This window comes from Suricata suricatta, chromosome 6 (assembly GCF_006229205.1).
Source record: "Suricata suricatta isolate VVHF042 chromosome 6, meerkat_22Aug2017_6uvM2_HiC, whole genome shotgun sequence".
NCBI lineage: Eukaryota > Metazoa > Chordata > Mammalia > Carnivora > Herpestidae > Suricata > Suricata suricatta.
Window position 1 is genome coordinate 64,720,859 of NC_043705.1, and position 23,017 is coordinate 64,743,875.

General features: G+C 36.2%; 2 long non-coding RNA genes across 2 annotated transcripts in view; both read right to left on the bottom strand.

Moving 5' to 3' along the window:
* Positions 1 to 2,533: 2,533 nt before the first annotated feature.
* On the bottom strand, positions 2,534 to 21,328 carry LOC115294620. Its single transcript, XR_003910003.1, has 3 exons — positions 21,288 to 21,328; positions 21,082 to 21,148; positions 2,534 to 2,565 (listed from the first exon to the last, which is right to left on the bottom strand). It is a non-coding gene; the product is annotated as an uncharacterized LOC115294620 (long non-coding RNA).
* Positions 21,329 to 23,017, bottom strand: part of LOC115294615 — a 78,293-nt gene continuing 76,604 nt past the window's right edge. The window contains exon 4 of the long non-coding RNA XR_003909998.1: positions 21,329 to 21,434. This is a non-coding gene — a long non-coding RNA (uncharacterized LOC115294615). The remainder of the gene's footprint in view (positions 21,435 to 23,017) is intronic.

Consider the following 23,017-nt stretch of genomic DNA (forward strand, 5'->3'; position numbering starts at 1 on the left):
CATTATGATGATCACCCTGGTGAGGGGTTGTGATAATGGAGGAGGCTATGTTTGTGTAGGGGCACAACTATATAGGAAATCTCTGTACCTTCCCCTCAACTGTGAACCCAGAACTGCCCTAAAAAAATAGTCATTTAAAAAAAGTCATTCACAAATTTTAAGTCAGTATTTGAATTTTGCAAGAATTCTATGAAATGGTTTATATATTTTAATATATAAATATGTTCTTAAAACTCTTCAATGAATTTCTGCTACATTTAGAATACACTCAAACTCACTAATGCAGCCTAAAATGAAATGGGGGTCATTTCTAACCTCTCCTATCTTGTTTCATACACAAGAGCTCTTGGCGCTACCCTCAAGCCACACTAGCCACTTTCTTTTCTTGATCCATACTAACTCACACTCCATACTGAGTCTTTGCACTTGATTCTCTCTTGCTTCAGAAATGTGAAGCCTAGGTTTTGCGTAGCCAGCTTCTAAGAAAATTTTAGTGTTCACATTGTTTCCATAAAGAGATCTCTCCCGAAATCCTATTCAGTGTCCCTCAATATTTACATACCATATCACTCTCTTATCTTCACCACACTACCAACTTCAAAATGTATCTTATTAATTTTTTGCATACTCCTTTATCTTTGTCTATGTCATTCCTCTCTAATATAAGCTCTATGAGAGCAAGTATCTGGTTTATCTTATCACTGCCAAATTTCCTGCACCTAAAGTAGCACCTAGCACAAACTAGACGCTCAACAAGTATCTGTTCATATATTAACATCTACTTTCCTGTTTTTTCTAAAAATATGTTTAGATGAGGATGGCAAATGTGAAGCAGACACTGTTGTATAGAGACAAAGATATGAATTTTCTTCTAACATTTTATAACACTTTTCATAACCAACATTATATTTCCAAAACCTTTTTCTACTACCCATCTCTGTCAAAATAACAAGCAGCATTTTCAGGTGAACATATCTTTTAAAATAAGCCTGAAAACAGCTTCCGTTTCAATAGCATTTTTGCCCTTCTCATTTGGGAAAAAGATTCTCATCTATAAAATAGGATACAGATAATCCCTGTGAAGTTACATGTGCTGCTTTTCCCTTCCCAATGCACTTCTACCCTGCAATGGAGCATTAAATGTACGAAAGTCATGAAGGACCTAGAGGAGGAATAGGTAACTAGTTAATGCACATGACCTCCATAATCTCCCACTCTCCTGTATTCCACTTTATCGCAGTTCCTCGGAGCATGAATGATTCTATGCATTCATAAATATTGTCTAAATTGACCGGTCTTAGCCCCCCAGAAAGCAGAGGGTGAAACAAATACTCATTACTACTATTTTATTAAAGATAAAAACCCAGGAAAGCATAAGAGAGAGGAGGATGAGGCTAAGAAGAATAGACAGGCTAAGGAACTGAGTGTTTTATGGTATCAAGTACAACTGGTGTTGAGTCTTGGAAGACCCTACATGTTCACTATCAACATGGCAAGTCCCTCTCCATGGAGGAAAGGGGGAGATTTTATCTACTAGACCCTTTGTCCATTGGTCAAAAGTGTGTTCTGCAGAGTAAAGAGTTCTGGCCTCTCTAATCCTCTGTTCCTCCCCTCCTCCCATCTGCACTTCTGGATTGTACTTGTATAAATGCCAAACTTCCATACTGGGGTCTTCTTTTTTCTTTTTTTTTTTTAACGTTTATTCATTTTTGAGAGAGGCAGAAAGAGAGAGAGAGAGAGAGAAGAAAGCAGGAATGAGGCAGAGAGAGAGGGAGACACAGAATCCAAAGCAGACTCCTGGCTCCGAGCTGCCAGCACAGAGCCTGATGCGGGGCTCGAACTCATGAACCCTGAGATCATGACCTGAGCCGAAGTCACATGCTTAACTGACTGAGGCACCCAGGCGCCCTCTTACTGGGGTTTTATGCCTCAGTATCAACAAGGGAACAAAAGGGAAAAATTTTCCACAAGACTGTAAGAGTCCAGTAATGCCAGTGTTGTAGTCTGTCAGAGCCCAAGGAGCAACGGGTCTCCTCAGCAGTGCCAGGCCAAGTCACCAAAACAATGGAGACAGATCAGTGCTACAGATCTCAAATGTGCCTGGTACAACTACTCACTCCACTTTTCAGTCCTGACTAAATCATCTTATTGTAAATCTAGGAAAAAGCTATAACTGTTGAAACTGAAATCGAAAACAATAGCATAAGAAACATCTACCTTTAGGGGAAAAGAATCTCCATTGATTGGCCAGTTTTGTGACCCAGTACAGGGCTGAGCAGTCACTTAAGCATTTTTCATATGTTAATTTTAGGGCAGGTGATAGCACCATCCTGCTCCAGAGCACTGGTTTTGTTGCTGAGCAGTACTCTCAAAACCTCAGGGATCAGAAAAGCTTTGGACTTTGGGTTACAGAGGAAAATATGGGGAAAATGAGAAACCAGTAAAGCATAAAGAGGAGTGAGCAGAAGCAAGAAATAAGTAGCTTATGTAGCTGTATATACTGTCCCCAATTACCTTAGGAGATATTCAGAGACATTTTGTGCTGCTGACATTCAAGCTCTGACCCTAAAAGAGGACCAAGACAAAAGAGGAAAGTGAACCATCATTTAGAAGACAGGGACAATACAAATCAGCTACTGAATTCCTTCAAGAAAACACAAGGGAACCTTAGGTCTTGCATACCTAACTCAGGATGGTGAAAGACTATTATCTTGATGTTTTTTACATAGAATTATAGAGCTGAAAGAAACTTTAGTGACCATGAAATCCCATGTCTTCAAATACAGAGAAGGAACTATAAACTTGAGAAAGTATGTGACTCATCCAAAGTCAAACAGTAAGCTAATGGCCACAAGACCAGAACACAGGACTCCCAGTCTCACCGTCACAGCCTTTCAACAACCTCAGGTGATTTAACTTTCCCAGGGAAAACACAAAGTAAACATTTCCCCCCCACTCAAGAAAAAAATAAATTAATGAACAGGGTGAAAATAGGGCTTTCAATTATATATATATATATATGTACATATATATATAATTGATAACATTTTAGGCAAAAGTACACAGGCAAGGATATGTGTATTACTTTTTGATATTCGAGCACAAATTTTTCTTAGTACTAACAAAAGATGTACTCATCTGATAGGAAATTACTAGCTAAAATCAAGCCCACATAGAACCGTTGGCTACTCGTCGCTTTGTTTCATCCTATTCAAAGGCTCCCATAAATGCTAAATCTATATCTATTCATAGAACAATGAACTGCCAGTTCTGCTCTAATGTACCACATTATCTACATTGACCAGATCGCTGCAGAATCTTGGCAAGGATTCCTTCTGTTAGAAAACTAATTCATTGCAGTCAGACACATATTTATGCTTTATTTATGTCTATTGGACAAAAGATTATTAAACAGAATGGATGTTAAGATTACATTAAAAGGTCTGACATAAGGCAGAACTTCAGAGCGAAGCTGGTCCTCCCTTTAACAACCCAAAGCAGCGCCCTGAGACCCACCTCACAGAGACCCCGCCTGCTAGTTCAGTGATCACACTGGTCGGGCAGGAGCAGAGGGTTAAAGACTCAGAGAAAAATCTTGCCCTCCTTTTAAACAGATAATAAACAACCTTATTTTGTTTTGTTTCAACACATCCGTAGTGCTTCTGCTGTTCTAAAATCTGCCTGTGCCGCAAGGGTCCTGGAGGTAACCTGCTGCCGTTGAGGCAACAGGCTTGATTTGCATTGACTCCCGGTGACCTCCTTGCAGGCAAAGCCCTGAGGACACCCTCCTGGAAGTACAGGTAGAGTTTAAAACACAGGTCTTGCCTGTATAATATTTTTAAATTGGCAGAGTTAAGAGAAAGAGAAGCAAAAATTATTACCAACATGATTCATTTTCTCCCAAAGCGCCTCAAGAGTCTCCAGAAATATCTAGCAACACTCCCACTGCATTTGTATTATTTAGATTTATTTTACTTGGAATAAAGTCATTTCTTTCCAACCCACATGTCCGAGGTTTCTCATTATCCTCAGAGCAGTCACATGACAGATGGTAATGGCTTCTTCTGTGCTGAAAAATGTCAATTGTCACGCTGTAGAGAGATTTTACATTGTGTTCAAAATCTGCTGAAGAGAATGGTGTCAGTCTTTCAAATATGGCAAAAGGCTTGACCCTACTATTTCATCTAAAGATCCAGTATTCACAACTGAAAGGGATGTAGAAGGGATGTGACTGTATCTGAGATATTAAGGAAAATGTTATTTTTCTTCTGATATTTGTGTGATTCAGAAAAGAGCAGTGTGTATGGGGGAGGCCTCGTTTTGAGGCTGTTGTTATTGTTTTTACATGTTTGATTGGGTAGTTGCTTGGGTTTTTATTTTCCTGAATTGTGTGCAAAATTATGCCTATAAACAGGAAGTATTTTAGATGAGGGCACACATAGAAACTTCTTTTTTTTTTCCTGCAAATGAAAAATCTCTAACAAGGACCCTAGCAAACGTCTTTGAGAGTGTACTTCTATAAACCTGTTACTTTTATTTTATGGAGAGTAGAATCACGATACATTTTAACCACTAAATGAATGCTTGTAGAAATTAACTGAGACAAATCTAAAGTGTGAGTTTCACTTGACATCAACAGGAACACAGAAATAAACCCTGCAGCTTTGGGTAAATATATCATCTGAGCTATCCCTTAGTCTAAAGAGATAACTGATTTCACCATTCACTCACCTATTTCTAAAACTCAGATAATTCTGAAAGAATATTCCCTTTAATCACATTTTTCCTGATTTAAGTTAAAAAATTTTGTTAATAAAAATTTCTTGAGCATCTATTGAGTTCTAATGATACAAAAAAGAATAAGATAAAGATAGGTATGCAAGTCACTTTAATATAAATCAAGTATCCCTTTTAATAAAGGGATAAGCAAAATGCTTTAGGATCAGATGTGATGGAAACATTAGGAAAGTTTTCATATAAAAAATAAGATTTTTACCTGCATCTTAAAAAAGTAAGTGTGGTTCCACCAGAAGAAGGTAGTAGATATGGAAGATCATTTTAAGTAGTGGTAAGAGTGTGAAGGTGTCAAAGTATATGGAATATTTGAAATATTTGGAAAATGTAAGTGATTTCTAATATGACATAAGAGATATGAGGTGGATGAGAAGCCAGAGAAATTGACTTAAGCAACTGTGAAGAGTTGTGATTTCATTCTATAAGCAAGGAAAAGCTATCAAAGGTGTTTGCTATGTACTCATGGGTTTGTTTCTTTTAAGCAAAATCATCTTGGTGTTGGGGAAATAACTGAGAGAAAAGATCAATTTGAGGGGAGAGACACTGGGTTGAATGGCCAGTTAAAAGGATTTTTTAAATGTTCTATAACAGATAAGGGCCTGGACTAGTGGAATTATTATGTAAACAGAGAGAAAGACAAGAGTAGAGGTAAAGAGAGAACATGAAACTAATTAGATATGAGATTTGACAAGAATGAATCAGATGTTTTTTAAAAGGGTTTCTAGGTAGAAAGAAAGTTAACCAAAAGCACTAATGTAGAAGCAGTGTTCAGAGGAGTGAATGTGTCTGACTGGGGATATTTTGGAGTTGAGAGATCCAAAGCAGAAAACATTGACAATGGTAACTACGTATTACTTTTGTCTCTTGAGTGAGTTGGGGATTTAGAGTCGGGGTCATGAGCCTAAGTGACGGTGAAGGCATGGGGGCAGACGCGGCCCTTCGAAAGGAGGTGAAGTAAGTCAACACCCTGAGGAGCTGGCCTGGGCTGAGGAGGGCTGGCTGCTCACCAGGGCCTCGGGTCAGTGCTCCCCACGGGCTGCGCACACCCCATCTCCTCGGGCGTCTGTTTCTCAGGCAAATCCCTGCAGACTGTACGGCACGCAGTCTTTGGTAAAAACGTGAGGTCCTTCCTAATGAAGTTTATATCAATGAACTGAGACTAAAAATAGAAGGCAGATCATTCCCTCTTAGCAATTCGGTTCAGTTTTATCCCTGAAAATTATATTTATATATGCTCTGAGTTTTATCATTGAATTTAGCATGTAAAATCTTTGCCTTTTATGAACTTTGATCATCAAATTATATTTGGTATTTTTCTATTGAAAATAAATAAAAAGCATTTCAGATTTTTTAACAAATAATGATACCTTAAGACTAATATTTACTTAAGTCATTCTTACTTCCCCAACACTATAGATAGCTCTAAAAGCTGGTGAGAAATCTGTCTATATGCTTTACTCTTTGGCACCATTTTCCAGTGTTCGCTGTTGATAACTTCTTCAGAATTAGATTACCACTTTGGTTTAGCACATTACCTACTAAAGAAGCTCAACTGTATTTGACTATGTTTCTTCTTGGCTTGGGGAATATTCAGTAGACATTAAATTCAAACTTTCCTTTTCCAGACATCCAAATGAAAAATTGGGGGCGGGGGGGGGGGTAAGTATTAAATTTTAAGCAATGTTTAATTAAGGCAATTCAATATAATTTAATATATAATCATTAGTTTCCCACATGTAGCCGTTCCCTGCAGTAATTCTAAACATTATATTTAGAATGCTAAATACTATCTTACTTTCTTACTTTTGTGGGTGATATGGGGGAGTGGGAAAGCAAGGAAGTGATGCATGAATAGATAACTAAAAAACAAAACAAAACAAAGAAGCACGCAGAAACCTCTGTGGTTTATGATATGTGTTGTAAGAGAGAATTAAAAAAAGCTTCCTACAATATTTCTTCTAATGAGAAAATTACATTCCAGACAAAGGGGCAAACATAAATTGTAAGAAAGGTAAGAGACGGCGCGTAGTTTGTTGTGGAAACAATGAATAAATCCTAAAAATCCTAGAGGGACCGTCTTAGCGCATTTAATGTGCTCTTGTGTAGTCAAATCTCTGAGACGGAGAAGGGACTCAGCCAGGCTCACAGCGGCATAAGGGAAAGTACTAGGGATGGCAGGCGCTGTTGATAACCTACCCAAAACCCACATTTACCTTTGGAGAGCTGGCCTCAAGTTATTGGAGCTGCTTTGCCAGCAAAGAGAAAGAAGTTCCTGGGAATTTATATTGCCATCCTTCCCTGCCACCCCCCCCCCAGCCCCCAATGACTGACTGGTGCCAGAGTATGAGAACCCCGCTCCCTTGCTAATAGTAGCACTGAGGGTTCTATGCCATTTAGACTGGAGAACTCCCGTCAGGAGAGTCAGGCCGAGGCTATGCCTGCCAGACATTATTTATATAGGCTCACTTTGATTCTTCCCCTTCTCTTGCTCTCCCTTCTTCCTTACTGGATTTCCTGGGACCTCTGCCTTAATAAATTCCATGCACACCAATCCTTGTCTGAGGGTCAGTCCTAGGAATAAGGCTGAAATGATATTCAAGATCATCCATGGAGTACCTTGAATGCTAGCCTAAGGTTTCTAACCCAAATTTGTTATCTTTCAGGTATTTGTCATAATTTAGACATTGTCTTTTTTTGGCAGGTTAATCCTAAATAGATAGAAGCAGGCTGGGCGGGGGGGGGGGTAAGGGGGAGTTGAGGCAAGAGATTAATATGGCCCACATACCAAAAATTAACCTAAAACCTCTTAAATATGGAGTATCTAATTTCTTGTCTTTTCAATGGTTATTTAATATGTTAAAGTTGTCTACATTTGCTAACTCAGAATTACAAATTGATGAAATACAAAGAGAAGCAAGAAAATGGATGCTTGATGCAGCTGGGAAACAAAACACTGTTATGTAAGTTTTTTTCTTACCTTAGGTAACACCCAGTCAAACCCTTTCACATTCTAACTCTTGCATGGTGGTACCAACACAACCCTTTGGATACAGTTACCTTTTATTTGAAAGGAGGGAGGGGGCAAAAATGTGAAAAAGCATTTCTTCAGGCCCTGAACAATGCTTCTCATGAATAGATGTGTAGAGATATCTAAGCATGAGGGCCACCAGAAAGTGCCCAAAACCACGTATCTGAGGTGCCTATGTTCCTTAATAAATTGCTTGTGTGTGTGTGTGTGTGTGTGTGTGTGTGTGTGTATGAATGTGTATGTGTTTATGATTGGTGGGACATTCTAAAATATAGGGCCAGAGCCTCACTTGCCCAGTTCTAGGGTTATACTAAACAGCAAAATGCTGTTTCAACTTTATGAGGCACATATCCTTGGGAAAATATGCTGAAACAGTTCTTTTTGAAGGTTTAAAACGTGGAATCTATATACATAAAGGAATAAAGGTTTGATAATGTTTCCATATAAGATATAAACTGATTTACATGGTAGTTAAGTTAAAATGCATTTTACCAGCTCTATCTCTTCCATAAGAAAAAAACTTATATTGAAATACTTCCCATAATATGTAATACACATACAATTTCAATAAACCTATATTTATACATTGCAAACAAAAAAGACATATTTTCCTTTTTTTCTTCGAAGAATTCTTCACAGTAGACATCATATAAGGCCAGCAGACCACAGTTTACTTAGTAGTATTGAAGAACAGAATTTCAAGAATATTTTGCTAGAGGTATTTATAATAAAAAATACTTTGATTCAGTAATCGATTCAGCACAGTAAGGTTAAGCTAGTGCCCCTTAAAGGATGCTTTATCCTAGAAAAGGACATCACTTCAAATAATATAGAATGTGACTTACAAGTTGTAATCCAAAAATGTAATCTACATAAGAGAGTGAAAAGACTATAACAAGGAGTTTGAGGTCATGAGCTATTGTCCCAAGAGTGTCAGTAAAGCATTTAACTCTGACATGAACCCACACTCTTAATCTCGCCTCTTTGGCAGGACCACCACGTTAAAAAAAAAAAGCATATGTTATTGCTATTATTGAGTCATGAGAATAAACAATACTTGCTTGTTGAATAAATGAATAAATAAATGATTAATCCATTTTGACCTCTGTTTCCAGACTTACAGGATGAAAAAGACTATTACTGGATGATTGGTTGTATCTGCATACATTTGATCCAGATTTGGGAATAATTCAATGATAATAGGACTTCATTACACTATCCAATGTCACAATTTGAGATGGTTTGTATCTCTTACAGTTTTCTAACCAGCAGTATCTAGATCTGAAATAAACTACCTGCAGTGCTATGGTTAATGGTAACTTTAGTGGGACGTGATAATAGAATTCTAGGTAATTAATCTGTATTCCCTTTACTATTTCTCAAATTTTTGTTACGCTGCAATGCATTTACACTCCTGATTCAGAACTTTCAGTTCTACATCTACTTGGGGAAAGGGGGAAGGTGCATAAGCTATCTTGGGATTTTCAAAATGCTGTGCATCTTGTGCCTGTACAGATCATAAGAGTCTTTGTCTGAACCTCATGTTACTTGCATGGAAAAGCATGAGTAAGTTCCTCTCTGAAGTTTTAAAGAAGTGCTGACATGCGTATGTTTGAGAGAAAATGAGCCATGAATTACCGAACCTCTCAGCATGCAGTCTTGTCCAGCCTTGACTCTCAATTCCTTTTGAAACTCTTTGCTTCCCTGAAATAAATGTCGTGTGCAGGTTTTGTTCATAGCCAAGCAAAGGTTTTCCACAGCTTTACAATGGTTTGAAGCACTGGCTTCAAACAAAATTGCCTGTGTCAGGGTAGAGATTCACAAAACTGTTTACGTTGATATGACTCAAGCTCAGGCACAATTTCTTATTTTCCTTTCAATGTGTTTTTCAAAACCCAGGGCATAGGGGTGCCTGGGTGACTCAGACGGTTGAGAGTCCGACTTTAGCTCCAGTCATAATCTCACAGTCCATGGGTTCAAGCCCCAAATCAGGCTCTGTGCAGACAGCTCAGAGCCTGGGGCTTGCTTCAGATTCACTGACTCCCAGTCTCTCTGCTCCTCGCTGCTCACACTCTGCCTCTCTCTCTCTCTCTCTCTCTCTCTCTCAAGAAATAAAGATAAAAAAATTTTTTTAAAAACCCCAGGGCATAGGTCTGCCTGAAAGTTGGAAATATTTTTGACAATAACTTGGAATTTCCTCTAACCTAATATATGAGCTTCAAAATGAATTATGGCACCATTTTAAGAGCAGGTAGAGAGCTCCAAAGCTATTGCCTACCCAGAGACAGTCTTACAGCACAAAACAGCTATACCTACAGTGGGCAGAATAATTGGTAATGATGGTTCTTAAGGAAATGCATTCGTGCCATTTGGTTGAAAGATAGACATTTAGAAGAGAAAGGTTTGACAATCATTTAAGAAGAAATAGAATAATAAAATTTAAGATTTGGCAAATGGAAATGTTTTTAAAGTCTTCACTTTCTTTCATGGAGAAAAAAGTGTTTCTTTTTGTTTACGTTTTTTTTTAAAGTTTAAACAGGTTATCCGAAATACTTCAATACATTTTCCAACTTTGGATTCAGTTCAAACTTTATTAATAAATGCCTATCACTGTGGAATGTGCTGGAAAGACAAGACACACCCATAAGTATTCGTTTACACTTGAGAGAATTACAAATAGAATTAGAGGAGTGTCTTAGGCTCCCCACTTACATATCAAGAGGTCTGTTAAGGCAGCAGAGCTAAATTTCCTTGTCAGTTCATAACGAGCATCCAGTCATAACATCCTCTATATTACCTCAGAAAGCTTGCTGCCTTTCCCGAGTTGTTAGGCAGACAAGATATAATTTAAAATTCATCTGACCATATCAGAGGAAACCAAGAATTCGAGGTTAGTCTAGAAAGACCTAGATCTGTCAGTATTCATAGGTGGATTGTTACCAGATGGCAAGACTCACTAGAAGAAAATATAAGCTACTCCCAGGATAAAGCAGTTGAAAGTAGTGGCAAGGTGTCCTCTAGCTCTCCCCACTTCTCCTACTTCTTGGTCATGGAGTGTGAGCATTTCTATTGTCCAGCTGTGAAAGGGATGAGATCTAGGGAGGGACATGCAATGGTAGTCTGAAGGAAAGATCTCAGATCCCAGAATATGAGACTTTAAATGATGATATCCTTAATGAACAATATATTTCTAAAGACAAAAGGGAATTGGATATTATCATTCAATGAGTCATTCAACAGACAGGACTTCATCATGTAACATTTGCAACAAAAAAATCTGGATTATCTAGTTTAGCTAAGAAGACATATGACAGTAAGCTTTCATCAGTTCTGATGCTTGGCGCCAAAATTTGACTCAAAGAGGTTTTGTTTTATTTAAATTCTTATTAAAATTTCTAATAAAGCTGTCTTTCACTTTTTCCTCTATTTTTCATAAAATGACATAATAAATAAATAAACAAAAAGGGTCAATTGGACACAGAAAATAAATCATAATGGTAGGTTAAGGACAATTATATTACTGATATACATAATCTTTCAAAGTTTTAACAAAGCTGGCATTTCTTTCAAAGTGATGCCAGGTTATTTTTTGGAAGAAATAAGAAACTGCAACTTTAATATCCTTACATCTCGCATAGCCAAGAATACTGGAATGGAGAGGAAATTTTAGCATGTATGGGGAAGAATGTAAAGGAGAATGAGTATGGGATGGGCAGGGGAATGAAGAAATGTGGCAACAGTGAACCTGATCTTATATGTGATACATCATTCATTGTAATGGAAGTATAATAAATTCCATGAGATTTTGGTATTTCAAGTGGATATTCAGAAGACACCGGAGATTTATGTGCTGAGCCAGGCCATCTGTAGATACAAGGATCTCATCATAAAAGGAATGCTTGAAGTTGAGAACCAACTTCAGCAAGACTGGGCAGTGATGTCACAAGTTTGTGAGGACAAGTGTTGAATTTTCAGAAATTTTCCAGTTGACTGTCAGACGGCCAGTATTAAAAATTAAATAATAGAAATATAGTTAAATGAATTATATTATAAACAAAGATAATAAATATTCAAAATGCATCACTTCCTAATTAATCTCCTTTTTTATTACCTACCTTCTTGGGGTTATTTACGTCTATTATACTGTGGGGGGGGGCAGTGTACGGTACAAATGACAGTTTGTGTGCTCTTCCACACTCCTCACTTAGTGACACAAAGTTGGTAGCTTAAAAGCTTATTTTTATGATAGACTATTGGTAAGATTTCCAAATTATTTGATAAAGAAATCCTGAGTTAGAACGAAATCTTTATAGGAAAAGAGGATCCACATTACAATTAAACGGCTTTGTAATAGTTTCTGGTTAGACTTAATGGTAAAAAGTGAGGCCTCCTAAAAATGGTGATTGAAAATAAAAGAAGTAGCTGCTTTTCACTTGATTACTATTAAAGGGCCAATAGACTGTTTTCCTTTCATTAAGGAAGGTAATGTTCCTGAGGAATTAATGAGTTTCTTCATCAGTTCTTGGGGTGCTCATAAAGTTCCCTTGAAACAACTCATCAAATGGTCATTTATACCCACTCTAGAACAAGTGTGCCAACGATGCAGAAATGATCCTTTCTTTCTCTCCCATTTTCCCTAGGTCAGTAACAGGGCAGGCCCAGTTTAGCTCCAAAAGGATCAGATATTCAACCAATTTGCAAAATTAAGATTCTTCTTCAAAATAATTAGAAAGGATACCTTTTGGAAAAGTTATAAATTAAGTTCAGCATTGTATGTTAGAAACCCTGTTAGAAAGGATGTCTCTTAACGTGACAAGTAAATGAATGAGAAAGTCCTCATGTTGTTTCCAAACCCTGACAGGAACCCAGTGCCATTTCAGACCTGCAGGATGCAAATAGGGTAAAAGGTAGCAGGAGGGTGCTGCAATCACCAGCCCCAGCACATTCTAGCACATTCCATTCTGCTTGCTCAAATTCCTGAAGGGAGAGAGGATCTCTTTCCAAACCTGGCATGGACTTTTAGAGACATACAGTTGAGAGTTAATCCAAGAATAAGAACAGCTAAAACACGAGGCAATACTTCAGAAAAGATCTGAAAACAATTTAAAAATATTGTTTTTCTCACCTTCAGAGAAACCTCAATTATTTTCAATAGGAAATCATAAAATCTAAGTTAAAGAGAAAACCCAGAATGTACTAGATCATCCAGGATCTTCTGAAAGGACAACATGTGCCAACAGGAAAACAAAGATGAGAAAGTCTTCCAAACTCCAGAGTCCTTATTAGTTGGCAGGTGACTTTCCAAATGTTGCTGTTAAATTCCATGGATATGTACCCTTAGCCCGAAAAAGTAAAAACAAAACAAAAAGAAAAAAAAAATAGACTTCAGACTTAAACAATTCCTTGTGGCACCTGGTTTTTTAAATCATGGAAAAAGTTGCGTGTAACCTAATTTTCTTGTACCTCACAATGCTAATTTGGCTGAGTTAGAGAGTGTTATAACAATAATTTATTTCTGGTGTACTCCTAACACCTATCAAATTCTTCTTTAACCAAAGCAAAACAATCTTTCTCTTTAACCAGACCAAATGAAGCAAATAATAGAAAAGAGAAGAGACAGTGCTTCCCCCCTCCCCCACTCAAAGATAAAAATGCCAGTGGATAAATTAAAAGAAAAATTGATAAGAAAGTTGGAAATCACACCAGGATAAGGAGAGAAAAGGAAGTATTGCCATAATAAAAATGTTAAACTTTCAGAATTCAATGTAGTTGTTGCTGATTCTAGTTGGTTCAGCATATATAATGATCAAAGGATGAATTCTGAGTAGGTATGGAGAACTTTAAACAAAGGGCTCTTATGTGTAAATTCGCATGATAAAGCTTTTTCAATAATCTCTTCTAAAACTGAAAGTAAAATGTATAACAATAATAAACCAAATGTCTTCATCTCAACCAGTGAGGCACGGGACTGCTGGGACAGTGACTTCTACCCAACTGCCCTCCCTTCCCGCACACCGCCCCACTCCCCCCCCCCTCCTCCCGCCTCCAACACCCACTACACCAAAAAAAGGTAAAAGTTAAGGAAGAATGTGTCTCACCTGAGTGACTGTGAATTCCTGTGCTAGAATTGTTAGTATTTTACCAAAAAAGAAAGTTGGTCATTTTGAAATATAGAAAATGCAATCCTATTTAGAGCAACGGTGAAATCAGACATTGTGTGCTCACTGTGAAGTTTGCAACATTTGACAAATTGTAATTCTGTTCTTCGCAAACTTCTAAACACTTCCTGCTAAGTGACAACAAGCTTCAGCAAGTTTCTACAAACCTTCTGCAGCTTCTTCATCTCACTATAAAGAACAGATGCCGTTTAGGGGCTGCTGTGAGCTCTTCTGTTCTCTGTACAATATGTACACGTACAAAAAGGAATTCATATTCGATGAAAATGTGATAGCCAAGGCCTCCAGGAAGCTTTAGCAGTAAGTGCACAGCACCCCAACAGCTGGCCTAAATCAAGGGCTCTCTGTCAATCACTGGGAAATGTGACAGACTTCTAACTTTGTGGCAAAAGTGGCAAAATTTACAGTTTTAGAGAATCACATCAATAACAAAATTACTTGTGTTGTTAAAATATACAAAGATGCTCCAAATTGTTTTCTAACAAGTTTAATGAAAGTGAATGTATATTTTCATATTTAATAGTAGAAAAACTAAAAAAGTAGGTAAATATAGTTCTAGTCATTTTCAATTAAATCATTAGAGAAAAACATACATGACAGTATTTCTTACCATTACAATTAATGCCAATAATTCAAATTATCAGAAAGGAACTAATGCATTCTGGGAAATTCAAGTTTACTGTATACTTGATTTTCAAGTTTATTTTTTAGTAAATTCATCCCCCCCAAATATTAGTCTACTCACAGGGTTCAAAGATAGATATTTGCCTGTACTAAAATTTATTTTACAAAATTTCATATAAATCTTATTGTGCAATTTCAAATTTTACCCAATATCCCCATAAACAAGGTTTCTGTCAGACTTTGTATTCAAGTCAATAAAACAAAAATCATTCCTAGTCTGTAGCAGTGCTTCCCAGACATTCATGTTCTTAAGACCTTGATCGTAAGATTCATCTGCGATTCTTGCCTAAAGTAACAATTCCTAGGCCTTTGCCCTGGAAAGTCAAAGCAGAGGATTTGGACTGGGGTTCCCTAGGCAATACTTAGAATCAGACCAGTTTGTCACACAGTAATCTTTAAAAATAAGATTGATAAAACAGTGTTCTAAGACATTTATCTATCTACAATTCTAATAATTTTTAGCAGTTTAACCTAAGGACAACTAAGAGGGAAAAAATGCAAAAATCAGAAAGGTAAAAAATTAAAATAAAATTGTAACATAGTAACTGAAATATTTCCATACCTATAAGCAAGAAATAAAGAAAAAAGAATGAGGAGTTTGCAAATCAACTCAAAAACAGGGGGAAAATACAGTTTTTATTAAATATATCTATCACTTATATTTATAAGGTAAATTTTGATACAAGATGTTCCATATATGTATTATATATATATATATGCACCGATATATGTACATAGGCATATACACAATATATATAATATATATGGTATTTTTATACATTATACATATATACAGCCCATCTTATACCAGAATTACTATCTTATATTTAAATACACTATATGATCGTGTGTATATATTATCATACACGATCATATAGTGTACATATATACTAGCTTCTCATTAAACTACACAAGTTAATGATAAAATTGGATTAGTATATGCTATATACATATACATAATCAAATGTGATATATCCTAAGGATATATATATAGATATAGATAGATATATATACACACTAAAAAATGTATTTTATAACTAAAACTATGTATTTGGGGTGAGAGTGCTAATATTATGAATTTCTTTTCCCCCAGGGAATACATTACATGTGTAATAGCATAAATTTCCCTGTACTAGTCTTTGTAGGATTTCGCCTACACTAGCTTTTCGTAATTGGCATCTTCTAGATTACAATTTTAGTAATCATTGGTGATGATTGGTATTATTTGGGTTCTAAAGCTTTGATAAATATTTTGACTTAGTGTTTCCATTCATGCTATTTTTGTTAATTTAAATTAAGTTAATAAACACATTAAATGTGAGAAGCAAGAGAAAATAGCATTCTATCATTTATTTGCTCTGTGATCTTTAGCAAGTTTCCCAACATCTCTGAAGTTCATTTCTCCTCTCAATAAAATGGTGTTGATAATAATGCCTGGCTCTTAGGGTTGTTGTCAGGATTAAGTGAATTAAAAGATTTAAAGTACTCACAACAGAGTCTAGCACATGGTAACTGCTTGATATATTAACTGTTAGTAGTGAAAGCAAGATGGTATTATGTCTTCTCAAATAACATGGTCTCTATAGTGACCATATAATTTATCACAAAACAGGAAATTTCTAAGAATAACCATGACACAATAATTTCATGAGGACAAAGGTAAAAACCTGAACAATAATAGGAAAACTTCTTGTCACTTAAATTTCATTAGATATGTTTTAATTATTAGGAAAAAGGACTAAGTAGAATGAAGTCAGAATAAACTTATAAAACTTTATAGCTGGAAGAGACTTTCGAACCATAGAGCATCATTTTGCTATTTTATAGATAGGCAATGTGAGGCCTAGAAAGTTGGAAGGATTTAACCAAAATCTTAATGAGAAATTGGTTTCTAAATCTGGTAGATAGAGGGGTCAGAGTGACTTGGGTTGGTTGTTATGTTTGTCACAAATTACCTTCAAAAGACAATTTAATACAGTATGTTTTCTTTGTTTTGTTTTTCCTAAGAAAGAGCTAACAACATTTAAAGAAAAGAACTAGGTTTTTTAGCTGAGTAAAGTAGATTTTATTGTTGTGGGTCAGTCCCAGAAAGAAGATGGATAGTGGACAGGAAACAAAAGGAGATGGTGTTGTTCAAGGTTAGGTGAGCACCTGGGCTCAATCAGAATCTCTTGTGGTATGTTTTTAAAACTCCTCAAGTAAATATAATAATGCAAGCTAAAGACAGACTTGAAAGGGTTCTTGTCCTTTCTTAAGGCAATTGTATGTTAATCTTTTTGCTTTGTTTTGTTATAGCTGATTCTCCCTTCTGTTTGCAGAAATAGAACTGGTGGCCTAGGATAAGCCAACCCCCCTGCAGAGAAAACCTCATCTACGGAGCATGCTTCAGAAACAGAACTCAGGGAGGTCAACCAGGCCCAAGAGGTTGCATTTCAGCTACTGGGACCATTTCTTTTACTGAAGTAGAGCCTTGGTAATAATCCTAAGAATGTGCTACTCTGGAGGAAGTGAAATGCAGAGATGAGTCCATGTGACATTGTATAAATCCCAAATGTAAGCTGCATTTCATACCAGAAAGCTTTCAAGAGTCAATAAACAGCATTTTGCTTAAACCAGAAAGGACCAGAATTTTTTTTATCACTTTTAACTCACATGTAAACCTATCTAAGTCACCTTGGACACTAAGGTTAAGGCCTGGAACCAAAACAGTCTTGGGCCTAAAGGCAGAACTCACCAACTAATGGCAAAGCAAAAGGAAAATGAAACAAGACTTAACTACAACCAAAGCAATGGTTCTCACCCTGGATTCACAATAGCATAGACCCCACTGACTTCCAAAAATATATTCAGCTCCTCCCCCAAAAGATTCTAATTCAACTGATCTGTGGAGTCCACACCACAGATGATTCTAGTGTGAAGCCCAGGGTGAGAACCACTGCCTAGAATCCCAAATCCGTTTGGAAAACTTCTCACTTCCTGATGACTAATCGGGAGTCCTCTAGCACAGTGAGAAAGAACCCGGGCTGTGGACTCATATGGGCCCAAGTCTGAAGCTTGAAGTGCTTCTTGCCAGTAAGTTTGTACAAGTCTCAAACCCTTGAAACATGAAGTTGGCTTGTGTTTTACCTCATTATAAATGTCTATAATGGGAATTACACGTTCACACAGCTATGAGACTAAATGAAATAAAGGAGCCCTTAACACAGGGCTTGACACATATTAAGCATTCAAATGCCAGCTGCCGATGCTGGTGAAGGAAGGAATAGTTCAAAGGCAGGCTGACATCAGAACTCTGTACTAAACAATTACTCACTGTGCGGACAAATAATTTTCCATTTCTGAGCTTCAGTTTTCCAAGTTATTCAATGATACAGCAAAATGATGCATTGAAACATGTAAATAAACATCTTTAGTCAGTTACATATATCAGATGTCATGAGAGTGCCTAAAACACAGTAGTCATTTAAATCTTCATTTGTGGTCTTAGGCTTTTCATAAATCATAAATACAAGGAAATCACCACTTTTCTGATTCTAGGAATAAAAACTTAAAGTTAGGTGAATTTGTAGGAGGTTTCACATAAACATGGGAAGCACATGCTAGAAAACTGACCCCTCCCACTATGGGTGAATCATACTTCTGAGATAATTAATAGGAATCACAGATTGTCAGTGATAGAAGGTAAAAAAAGACAGCATTATATAGTACATGAGAGGTTCAACTGAACTTTCCAAAATAGCAAGGCCAGGTTGAAGGATAAAAAGTAGGTAACAAGGACACTTCTTGCAAATGAATGAGAAAAAAAAAAAAAACCAACACACAGGGTGATTTCTTAGAAAAGCTTTGGTCATGTGTCCAATTGAGCTCATTCAGATACTACTATCCCTTACTTACCTCCACGGTGCTGGACACAGGGAATGGCTGGATGAGTTGATTGCTTCATGAGCAATAAAATACATACATTAAAAAAATACATACACACACGTACACACAGGAATAAAATAAATAATGAAGATCAACTCTAAATAGAAACACTGGTTCATGACATTTTCCCCTAAGTCCATACCCATAGGACTGAAATATTGAGTTGCAGCAGTTCTGGGTTCTTGAAGAATAACATTTTTGAAGAGTTCACCTTAAGTGGAGACAGACCTGTCACTGCCTGCCTTGTTAAAGCATCTGATAACCTACATAATTAGCAGAGGACTATGAAAGTAAATCCAAGCTTAGGAAGTAGAAGTAGAAGCTTGAAAATGGAATAAAAAAAATAGTGGCAAATAATTATTCATTAAATACTCTGACTCTCCAGAGTGAAATAAAACCAGTATTGAGCAACACAGACATAATCATGACAGGCGAGTTTTCTGAGACGCGGGTAGAAGGTGAGCGTGCTCTCCGGAAGTGGGGTGTCAGCTCCAGATGAAGGTTAGTGACTTCTCCAGCAGTGTTCACAGGAACTCTGGATGTGTCAGCCAGGCCTACATACTCTTTGCACTCACCCTCAAGTCTCAGTTTTGAAATGTGTGAAAGGCACCAAATTAGACAGTGTCATGTGAGACTATGAACATTTTTCTTCTTGCTTTTAATTATTGGAAATTGTAATTGACCTGTATAAGTGATGTCTGTTGTATTGTTTAAATAGCTGAGCTCTGTGGCTAACTCTTTTCATTGTTAATGTTAACTCTTTTCATTGAGTGTTTGCTTCAGTAACCTGAGTGTGACAGAGATGTCAACTACGAAAAACATAACATTTTTATCCCTGAAACAAAGAATAATTTTTCCGCTGTGTATTTTTTTTCACTGTAGCACCATATGATCTACAAATCTGGTTTACTTCACTCCTCTGAAAATCTCAGGGATTAGAAATATTCTTATTCTTTATTAATTACCTTTCTCATTTCCACATTAAGTTTATCTTTTTAACAATCAGTTTGCATTCAAGTTCTGAATTCCTTCATGGCAGTAAGCCAAGAATGAAAGAAAATATTGTTGGGGAAGAAGGTTATAAGTGAAGCTATGGAAGTCTGATTTATTTTTGCCCTTTCTTCCACATTGGTACTTCAAGAGGGGTTTTTCTTAATTTCTCCTCAGTTGGTTCATCTTTCTTCCTTCCTATAAACTTTAGGTAAGACAGCTGGATATCTTGGGATTCTGCATATTCTACATCAGCAAAATTCGAAGTCTGTGCTATGAAAGGGGTGTGATTCTGTTTAATCACAGTGTTATATAACTCTGCAGATTCTCTAAAGTGTAATGATATTTAGAGGTGACAGTAAAAGCTTTACAATTCCACCAAGTGTTATACAGAGAAACCATGCACAAGGAAGGCAGAACTCTTTTAAAAAGCTAGAAGGAACATAAGAACGTTTTTTTTTCTCTACACTTTGATCAAACAAAAATAACTAGTTGAGACTTCGGTCACAAACCTGAGATGCTGTTAAAATATACCTATTAAACTGACAAATAAATCCTGCATACTATTTATGGATGTTCAGTACTTTCATAGAATACACATTAAGTAGGAATGAAAAATAATTCAGATGGACTCATGTGCAGTAGATATTTTTAGCTCTTATTTGAATGAAAAAATATATTGACACATTTAGGAATGTGGCTAAATTCATTGCATTATTTTTCCTTTAAAGTGTTCATAAAGCCCTTTTTCACCAGGACATTAGTAACAGAGGTAGTAGTACAAGTAGTAGCAGCAGCAGTAGCAGTAGTAGTAGTAGCAGCAGTAGTAGTAGCAGTAGCAGTAGCACTAGTAGTAGCAGTAGTAGCACTAGTAGTAGCAGTAGTAGTAGCAGTAGTAGCAGTAGCAATAGTAGTAGTAGCAGTAGTAGTAGCAATAGTAGCAGTAGTAGCAGTAGTAGTAGCAGTAGCAGTAGTAGCAGTAGTAGTAGCAGTAGTAGTAGTAGCAATAGTAGTAGTAGCAGTAGTAGTAGTATTTAGGTAGTGCTTTTAAAAATAAACATTATTTATAATATATTTATTAAATTAATAATAACAGAAATTTTCTGCTATGCAGGAAGAAAAATTATGACATCGTGAAATTTAAAGATGAATATAGCATTTTATAAAGTTCTCACTTTATATAAAGTTTCACCAGGAACTCTGAAATTATATGATAGTAAAATATGCCAGCATGGCTTACTAGCAGATCTCAAGACATATTTAAATACAGTAATTAAGACAGTTGATAGCAATTAAATTGTGTTGATGGAAGGGGAGAAAATCAAATCGTTAGAAGAGAGTAAAGAGTCTATAAGTCAACTCACAAATATAAGCACACGACTCATGACAAAGAGGCAATGCTGAGTAGTAGAGAAAGAATAATATTATCAATGAATAGTACTGATCTTACTGGATATCTATATAAGAAAAAAGTAATTCTGATACCTTCTTATTCCACGAATGATTACTTCCAAACTATGGATCCAAATGTGAAAGGCAATAAACAGTCAATCTAGAAAATACATAGAATACCTTCATCACTTTGAATAGATAAAGCTTTCTTGAAAAGGGTTTAAAAATCACTTAATCAGAAAAAAACATATATAGAAATGGATCTACACTAAAATTTAAAACTTTTAAAATCGGGGCACCTGGATGGCTCAGTCGGCTAAGTGTCCAACTTCAGCTCAGGTCGTGATCTCGCGGTTCATGTTTCCAAGCCCCACATTGGGCTCTGGGATTCTGTGTCTCCCTTTCTCTCAGCCCCACTGCTGCTCGCACTGTGCTGCCGTCTCTCTCTCTAAAATGAATAAGCATTAAAAAATTTAAAAAAAAATTTTAAATCAAAATACACCAAGAGTAAAAAAGCAAGCCACGAAACAGGCAAAAACATTTGTAATGTATACAAATGGCAAAGGGCTTGAATACAGAAGAAATGAAATCATTTACAAATTAATATAAAAATACAAACAACTTGGGACACCTGGATGGCTGAGTCAGTTAAGCATCAGATTTTTCATCAGCATGAGTAATGATTCTTTGATTTGTGGGATCAAGACCCATGTGGGGCTCTGAGATGAAAGTGCATGTGGAACCTGCTTGAGATTCTCTCTCTCCTTTTCTCTGTCCATCACCCACATTCATTCTCATTCTCTCTCTCTCTCAAAACCAACGTTAAAAAAATACAAACAACTCAATTTAAAAATGGGAAATATACACTTCATAAAATATGATACTCAAATAGGAAAGGGTACTCATTCTCATCAATCATCAGGGCAATTCAAATTTACCACAATCACATGCCATTTCACACCACCAGAAAGGTAAAGTTAAAAGAATTGACAATAACCAGTGTTGCTAAGGATACGGAGCCACTGGAACTCATATATTTCTTTTGGAAATGTAAGTTGATTCAAATATTTTGGAGAACTACTTAGCACTTTTCACTAAAATTAAACATACACTTAATCAATAATACACCAATTCTACTCCTATGTACATTATGTTTTCCTTTTTGTTTCTCCTAAGTTCATTCTAACTAAATGCATACATTGCTGTTCTGAAAGACATGTTAGAGAACATGTAAAGCAGCATTAGCAATGGCTCAAAGTGGAAACACACCAATTATACCCTACAGCATGGATGAATTTTGCAAACATAATATAGTTCAAAAATTGCTGTACACGTAAGTTCAAGACAGAAAAATCTTATAATACTTGAAGCCAGACACGTGGCGACCTCTGAGAGAAGAGACGAATAAGACTCTAGTAATATTTTATTTCTTAGCCTGTATGGCAGTTCCATGATGTGTCTACTTAGCGACAATTCATAAACTGGTATATTTTTGATATCTGCACTTTGCTGCAAATTATGCTTCAATTAAAAAACTTATTAAATAAAAATATGCATATAAAAAGTAAATGAATTATCTTAAAACTGAAACATAAGATAAATTATACCTAGCATAATTCAACCTCTCTTCAAGAAAAGTGGGAAATTAAAAAGTAGCAAAAAATGCAGTGAAAATGAAATTTCAATAGAAATATTAGTACTTGGGATCCTTCTATCAAGAGCAGATTCCTAGAATCACAGAGTAATGTGATACAAATGTGCTTACATATTTTGTTAACCCTTATTGACCTCATGAAGCATGTTGGCATTGTTGGGGGAGGAATATATAACTCCATATCTTACTCATGAGTAAGTTTTCACATAAATTTATATAATCCAAAATTCTTTCAACTTTAAAATATCATTTAAAATCTCTTTTCATTTCAAACTTTTCCCAAACCCCATCACTATTACAATTCACATCCATAATAAATTCTGAGCAATACTGTTAAGAAATAAGTTTTAGTGTTTTTTTTCTTCAAGATTTTTC